The sequence below is a fragment of the Cupressus sempervirens genome, chromosome 10 (genome assembly GCF_028749045.1).
Source record: "Cupressus sempervirens isolate cs-2001-9-10 chromosome 10, ASM2874904v1, whole genome shotgun sequence".
NCBI classification, from domain to species: domain Eukaryota; kingdom Viridiplantae; phylum Streptophyta; class Pinopsida; order Cupressales; family Cupressaceae; genus Cupressus; species Cupressus sempervirens.
In genome coordinates, this window is record NC_143127.1 from 487,025,710 (window position 1) to 487,033,761 (window position 8,052).

Consider the following 8,052-nt stretch of genomic DNA (forward strand, 5'->3'; position numbering starts at 1 on the left):
GTAGTTAAATTATTACTATTATTTTACTTTTATTAAAATAAATTAAACAATATTATTTTTTAATTATATTTTATAATAGTGTTTGTAATATGTATAATTGATAAGTGTTATGATTTATAAATTATATCATTTATTATTATTAATATTTTTTATTTAAACAATTTACTATATAGTTTAAATATATTTAAAACTTAAATATATATTTTAATATTAAATTAATAATTATATCTTACATCAAAAAAACATACTAAAGGAAATAACCACAAAAAAGAAATAATTCAATTCTAAAAGATATATAAATTATTATTAAGTTTTTATAAACTATGTACTAAAATTAAATAGTTATATTCTATTTTTTATTTATTACATCATATTTATTCATCAACATCAAATTTATATGTATTACATCTATTTATTATTTACAAATGTACATATTAAATTATATAGATATTATTTCATAATTAAAAATTACTTAATTTTATGAAAAAATTGGAAATACAAAACATTAAATGGCAAACATTCTCTAATTGTGTAAAATTAAACAATTAATTTTACTTATAAAATATTTTTATATTTCAATACATTTCATTTTTTTTTATACAAATGTGAGTTTTAATATAAAAATTAAATTCTTAGTTTCATTAATTAAAATATAATATATTTTAATTTTTTATTGCAACCATGATTTTATTTTGACTATTTGTTTTATTAAGAAAAATAATTATATTCTCTCTCTCTCTCTCTCTCTCTCTCTCTCACACACACACACACACACACAAAACTTATGTTGGTATCACTCTATCTTACTATTTTATCTCTCTTCCTCTTCCTCCTGTATATTATCTATTCTTTTTTCCTCTACATATATGTTTATGTTGTTATTGTTCTATAGTAGTATTTATCTCTATCTAATGATTAAAAATAGTGACTTCCATTTGATAATCAAGATGAGAATAATACATAGTTGGGGAAGTTTTTCCAACTACTTATGGTTCTCTAGTAGCATGCATAACATGCTTAAACATATAATGTGATACTCCAAATGCTTCATCACTTCTTCAAGTTCTATAATTCAAATATTGGTATGGATATCTTTCCTCATTGCACATATTTTAAGTTGTCAATGTAGAAGGTTCAAATTTGTCTAAAGCATATGTATTGATCGTAGTATGATATAAGAACTTAGTGCCATACTAGGGACTTTGGCCTCTTATTTTTGGGCTTAAATGCCCAAAGATATAATAGTATAACACGAGAACTTAAAAACAAAATATGAGTCATCCTATCAGATCACAAGTGCATTTCTAGGACGAGAATTTAACAACAAAATATGAGCCATCCTATCAGATCACAAGTGCATTTGTAAGCAAAATTAATGCATTCACAATGTTAATTTAGAACTATTTAACCTTATTCTCACTCATCTACACCTCTACAACCATTATGCGTTAGGCAAGAACTATGACGCATGGCATCTCTTGTTCTTCCTGTACACGAATATGTTGTCTAACATCCCGCCATGACCATCTGTAGGGCCGCACTATTCATCGAGTCATCATTTATCACCCCATGTTTAGAATTTCAATCTCGACCTCCAGCTCTTGACGGCACCATATAGGAAGGATTTGATTGCCATTAATCTATAGTGTGCATCTGAAACTTCTCTTTCAGGACTTGTCTTCACACGCATATGATTCCCACGGTTCAACTCCCCCATCAAGGTTGATACGCACATGCCTTCATCTGCATATGATAGCTTGCAATGTCCCACGGTTCAATTCTAATCTCCAATCTAAAGCGGCTCTTGTATCGTTATTCCTTGTGTGACCTATGTTACACCCGTTATGTTTCCTTTTGACTGAGAGGGATAGTGGTCTTTGACTGTATTTGCAGGATGATCCACATACATCTGGTTCTTACTTCTGAGTCGATCTTTCACAACCGTTGTCTCATACTATAGCATTTGAACTCCTCTTCTAAACCTTCGCTTTGCTTGAAGGCATAGTTATTTTGGGAAAACATTATATTTTACGCAGCCTTCAACTTATAATATCTTATGTTGATAATACTCTGCACATATTTGACATACAATGCTTTCTATTTTAATCGCTCGGTACTCATCGCTGTGTACAAGTTCATTGCTATTCTTTCATAGATTTGCCTTTGACTTCAATATTTCTCAAGCCTTTCCTGTTTTTTTAAATTCATGATACATATAGCTGCTCCACTTGCTGTCTTATCTTCAAAATCATCTATTTTTATTCTTTCCACATCATACCATTGATGATAATATTTTCTTCTGCTGGGCTAGCTCTACCATTTATATATAATCTTCCACCTACTGACGTGTATTCATATTTCATGGTTGTCGATAATCATCTCATTGATGCCATCATTATCGATAACTGCAATCACTGGAGTAGACAGGATATGGGAATCAAATTAACAAAATCGTCTTCCTTTTGATGTTGGATCTCAGTCCAATCTTCATCTCTGTTAACCTACAGATCCTCCATCACAGATATCTACTGTCGCTGGTACGAAATAAGAATAAAGAAGTTGAGATGCAAAATAAACTGCTCTGCAGAAAGTTTAGTGGAACCGGTTAAAAGTTGGGAGTTGAAAGTGGCATATGAGATTTGCAAGTAGGAAGACAGTGTTAATGGCTGCTTTACAGTTGCCATATGCATTTTCTGAAAAGTTTTGAAAGCTGATTCAACAAATCTATTTTGTACACATCTCATAATCATTACATTTTCTGATATTGTATTTTCTTGAGATGCAATGCATGGAGTGATTCACCTCTTTTGTTTGTTCCCACATTTTAACAAACAATTTTGAAATCTAATCTCTAACAAAAACCTTCTGTCTATTACTCTCTCTTGCACTTTAATAAATAGAACACACTTGGAGGTGATTAGTTCGCAAGTCATGATCAATAAATTGAATGCAATTTGCGGTGACTAGATGTCATGAACCTGAAATACCCTGCTAGAGCATGGAGATAATTACAAGCACTACATAAACATATTTGGAAATACTGATGTGATCGAGAGTGCTTCATGATTAAGATGTTTTCAGAATTCTCTACTAAATTCCATTTGTGCACCTTCTAAGGTCATTTCTTCACATTCTTTGACGTGGCATTCCATATGGAGACACCCAAAATTTTCATGCCTTCCCTTCAATGGATTGTCTTTAAAATGCATCCAAGCTTCCTCTGAGATGCTTGATACAAGAAGCAGTTGTTTATAATGCATGGCAATTTTCAGTAAGGGTACTTGAGTGAGCCACATTGTGACTGGGTGTGAGTATTAAGATTTGTGAGGATATGGAGAAAATATATATATATATATATATATATATATATATATATCTTGCCTTATAAGTTTGCAAATAACATCAACAGAGATTAAGAAAGTTGGTTAAATGGAGGCCTTCATTTGTGAAAATTAGGGCTCCATCAGGATACTCATTAGAAAAACTGAAAATAGGTTATTGCATTATATATCAGCAATACAATAATGAGATATCTAAAATCCAATCTTAAATACAGTTACACAGTCAAATTGGAAAAAACTAAGAAAGAATCTGTACGAGTCTCAGCGTGAACTCCGTCTCAAAACAACAACAACAATGAATTAGGTCTGCGTCCAGTCCACCAGAAATGGCTTGAAGGTTTCCATCCTCGTGTCTGAATAGAAAGATGACAGCTCTCCCAATGTTTCTCAAATAGAAACTCAAAAACCAAATCCAAGATGATAAACCAAGCATGTCCAAAAAGAACTCCTTCATCTTTAAGGACCCAACCTGTTACTCTTCAACTTCCCTAATCCTGTCCTTGTTCTTTTGCCCAATCGTTTCTTATCAACCCCCTTTTTAATATTAAAATGACTTTAATAATTCTACATTAAGTGCTCAATAGTCGATATTAATATAAATTGGGTTGGCCTGTTGATCTTTCTAATGTCCCAAAAAAGAGGACATTACATTGACCCAGAAGGTGAAGAAAAAGAGGCTGAGTGTTTGGAGAACTATGGAAGTGTTGGAAAACTAGATGGGGGCAATGAATCATTCCCCAAAGATGGAATATTTCACATGCAACCAAATTTTGAGACATTCAAGTTTGGTGATGAAAATAGTAAAAATGGGTTGTGCTTAGAAGATTCAAGCCGTAACTCGATGCTGGTGTTAGAGTAATTATTTGTTTACACTTATTAATTAAATCACTTTGATTTAATTAAATAAATTGCCTATTACTCTAGTTTTCTTAAGCTATCTCTTAGGTGCATATAATTAATATTTTTATATTAATTATAATGTGCAACTTAGCTTTTTTAGGCTTTAGGTTACCCTTTTCGAGTTTCAATCTCCTTTTATAAGGATTGATCTCTTTGCAATTATTAATCCGTTGAATAATCTTTTCTTCATCTGAATACAATTTGCATGTTTTTCAAATCAAACCCTTGCCTCTTCTTGTCTTTTTCTTCTTCGTGATAGGTTTTGTACATGCAGGCATTCTTGGGCTTCGTGGATTTGATTGGCATATTTGCTCAAATCCTACATGGTATCAGAGCCACATCTGTTGTAGCTTGTTCGGTATTTGGAGAAAAAGGGAGAACAAGGGTTTGGTAGATTAGATCTGATGTTTTTCGAGTATTTCCTGAGAAAACAAGGGAGTCACCGATTTTCGGAGCAGTTTGAGGCCAAACGGATGTCACGGATGGATCCAAAAGGCGTCAAAACCCCCATTTCCATATAAAGTTTGTCCATTTTGGACAACGTTGATCTGAGAGGCAAAAAAATTTGCTCGGTAGGGCCTACAGCCTCTACACACACTCCGAGGCGAAAAATCAAAAAAATCGCAAAAAAATTAAAATCTGTGGTTTTTTTGCCACCATAGTTAGAAAACCGCTAGCGGCTCCGCTGCGGTTACTGTAGCGATCACCGCTTAGCGGCCACCGCTAGCGGGCTCCGCCACAACGAACCACCAACCTCCGCCACTACGGCCCACCTCCCACCGCCCGGGCACCGCTCCGTCAGCAGTGCGGAGGTGGTGAGTTTTTTAATTATTTTTTTATTAAAAAAATAAAAAATTTATGCATCTCCAGGGGCCCTGTCGGTTTTTTCTCCATAACTTGAGCATACGGACGTATTTTTTCGATCCGAAAAATGCGCCGAAAAGCTAGTTCCGAGACGGAGACATTGGTGCAGATGTTTTTGAGTTTTGATGCAATTTGGTTGCCTATTTTCGCAGTCAAAGCCGGATGTTCAGTTTTTCACTCCGGATAGCATTTCTTGTGCATCCCATCTCCGTTTTTTGAAAACGTTATATTTTTGGAAAGTTGGTTCTGTCTACTTTTCAGAAATGCTGTAATTTCCTTCAGATTCTGCCCCATGCTCTTTCTATCATATTTTTGGCGTTTATTCTCTGTGGTGGATATCTTGGGTGTTTTAGGTCCGAGGATCGTTTTCATGGCATGGGATCTTTTGTTTTGGGTTGTACTATCTATTGTATCAACTTTTTTCCTTTTCTGATCATTGTTGATATCATTTGTAAGCATCTTTATGCAAACAGACTGAGATAAAGTGCCACACTTGCATTTCGAATTCATGAACGTTGTTTTGAGACAATTGTACTCGCACTATTTTATAAAGTGCCATGGGGGGGGTAGTTGTATGCTACTTTTGTGCTCTCTTCCTTTTTTGCCCCCTGATGTGTCGGTGACACGTGCCTTTATAAGTGTTTGTACCTCTTATTCTCTCTCGTCGTTCTTGGTTCTTTCTGCTGAGGATTTTGGCCCACCTTTTCAGTTGCCTGTCACCTCACCCCGTCTGCATTAAGGGGGAGTTATTCTATTGTTTCTAATGCTTCCTTAGTTTGATGGTTCAATAGTGTGATCTATGTATTTAGTATTTGATCCTATATACTAGGCGATTGCAATCGCTGGCTACCTATGAATTTCGGTGAGATAGATCATCTACCATATAGACACTCTCGGTGCGTGCCTTCTATTTCCGTGGAGGTTCTACAAATCAACAGATTCTTTTTGACAGAGTTTGAGGCTTCTTCATGCTTCAGTGATGCTCTTCATGATCTTCTCTTTGTTCCTATTTTCTAGAACATTCCTCTAGTTGGAGACTTCTATAGTCCTTCACTAGATTTTCTGCTATCTCTTTTTGGAGTAGGGTTTTTCCCATGTGGTTTTCTCTATTTCTCCATTTCATAGAGATTTTGTTGTGATTGGGTACCTCATCAGGCCTTGTTGTCGGGACCCATTTTTCTACTTTCATAGTTGTGCTAGGTTAGCTTACCTCCTGAGCTTCGCTTAAGGGGGGGTGTTAGAGTAATTATTTGTTTACACTTATTAATCAAATCACTTTGATTTAATTAAATAAGTTGCCTATTACTCTAGTTTTCTTAAGCTATCTCTTAGGTGCATATAATTAATATTTTATATTACTTATAATGTGCAACCTAGCTTTTTTAGGCTTTAGGTTACCTTTTTCGGGTTTCGATCTCCTTTTATAAGGATTGATCTCTTTGTAATTATTAATCTATTGAATAATCTTTTCTTCATCTGAATACAATTTGCATATTTTTCAGATCAAACCCTTGCCTCTTCTTATCTTTTTCTTCTCCGTGACAGGTTTTGTACATGCAGGTATTCTTGGGCTTCGTGGATTTGATTGGCATATTTGCTCAAATCCTACAGCTGGAATATTTTTGTTTAGAAGATGGTATCATACCAGCTCTACCTCATGAGGCACATAGTACAAAAGAAACATTGAAATGAGGAGTTAATGGTTGGAGCAGAAGAATCTAGTGGTGCATGTCTTGTGAAGGGATTTTCAGAGGATTTAAATTCATATACATGGACTTTCACAGAGTATAGTCTCATTCTTTATGAAGGCTGCCCCATCAGAGATCTGATATATTGTTCAATTACATAAACGAAGATATTGATGTTCTTAATACAGGTTTAAATCAGCTCACACAACAGTGTCAATATTACAAGTAGAAGTTCATAATGCAAAGTGGCTTTTTGGTTCTAATGTTTTTGAATAGTTTTTACAAGACATTATTGTTGGAATCCTTCATACAATAGTCACAAACTAACAGTTGAGAATGATGTCTTTTGCTTATCAGCTACTTTTTTGCACCGGCAAATATTTCTCTCAACCGTTAGTGGTTTTACATAAGCAGCTTTGTCCATTTACTGAGGTAAGGGACTTCCTGCATTGTACATACTCGCAAATAAAAAAATTGAAGTGTTGTAGGTTTAGGTAGTTTAGCTTTCCAATTCTTGGCTACTTGGGTTTAGTTCTTGCCCAGTCTCCCCTCCACCCTTCTGTGAGAAGCTCCTGTCCTATATTGTTTCTTTGACTCTACACCCAATGGTAAAGCACTAATCTTCATTCTTATCTCTGTTCAGAGTTCTCAATTCTCTTTGTCCTTCTAATCCTCATCCACATTCAATCTATTACTACCCCAAGTTAGAAACATGTCTCATTAATTGAATGTTAACCCATGAATCCTGAATTCCTATGTTAAGTCAGGTTATTCGACATTCTTCGAAGTCTGGAAATGTGAAAATCTTTGACCTTGTTCCATTGTTCTATGTTAGGCGACCCTCTGATCCAGCATACTATCAGAGGTTTTGTGACTTTTGACCGAGTTCCGAAGTTCCAATTTCCTACGGTTCGTGACATTGAAGAAGTTTCATTGGGATGTTGGGCTTTCTTGCCTCATTTCCCGAAAGTGGGAAGGTTCCAAAGTTCAAAAATTGCTTGATCCTTTTATATGCCTAAGGGTGATGATCCCATTTACTCCCAATCAGATTACAAGGCTCGTTCTTTCATACAAATCTCCTTGATTGTGACAAGGTAAAATTTCTTAAATGCTTAAGTATAACAGAATGGATTTACTAAGGTGGCAACACATTTTTCCAAAAAAATATTATTATTTGTCTTCGAAATTAAATGGGAATAAAGCTTGTTTATCAAGCCAAGTGGTATTTTTGAGTTAATTCTTCTTTGCAAAAGCAATCA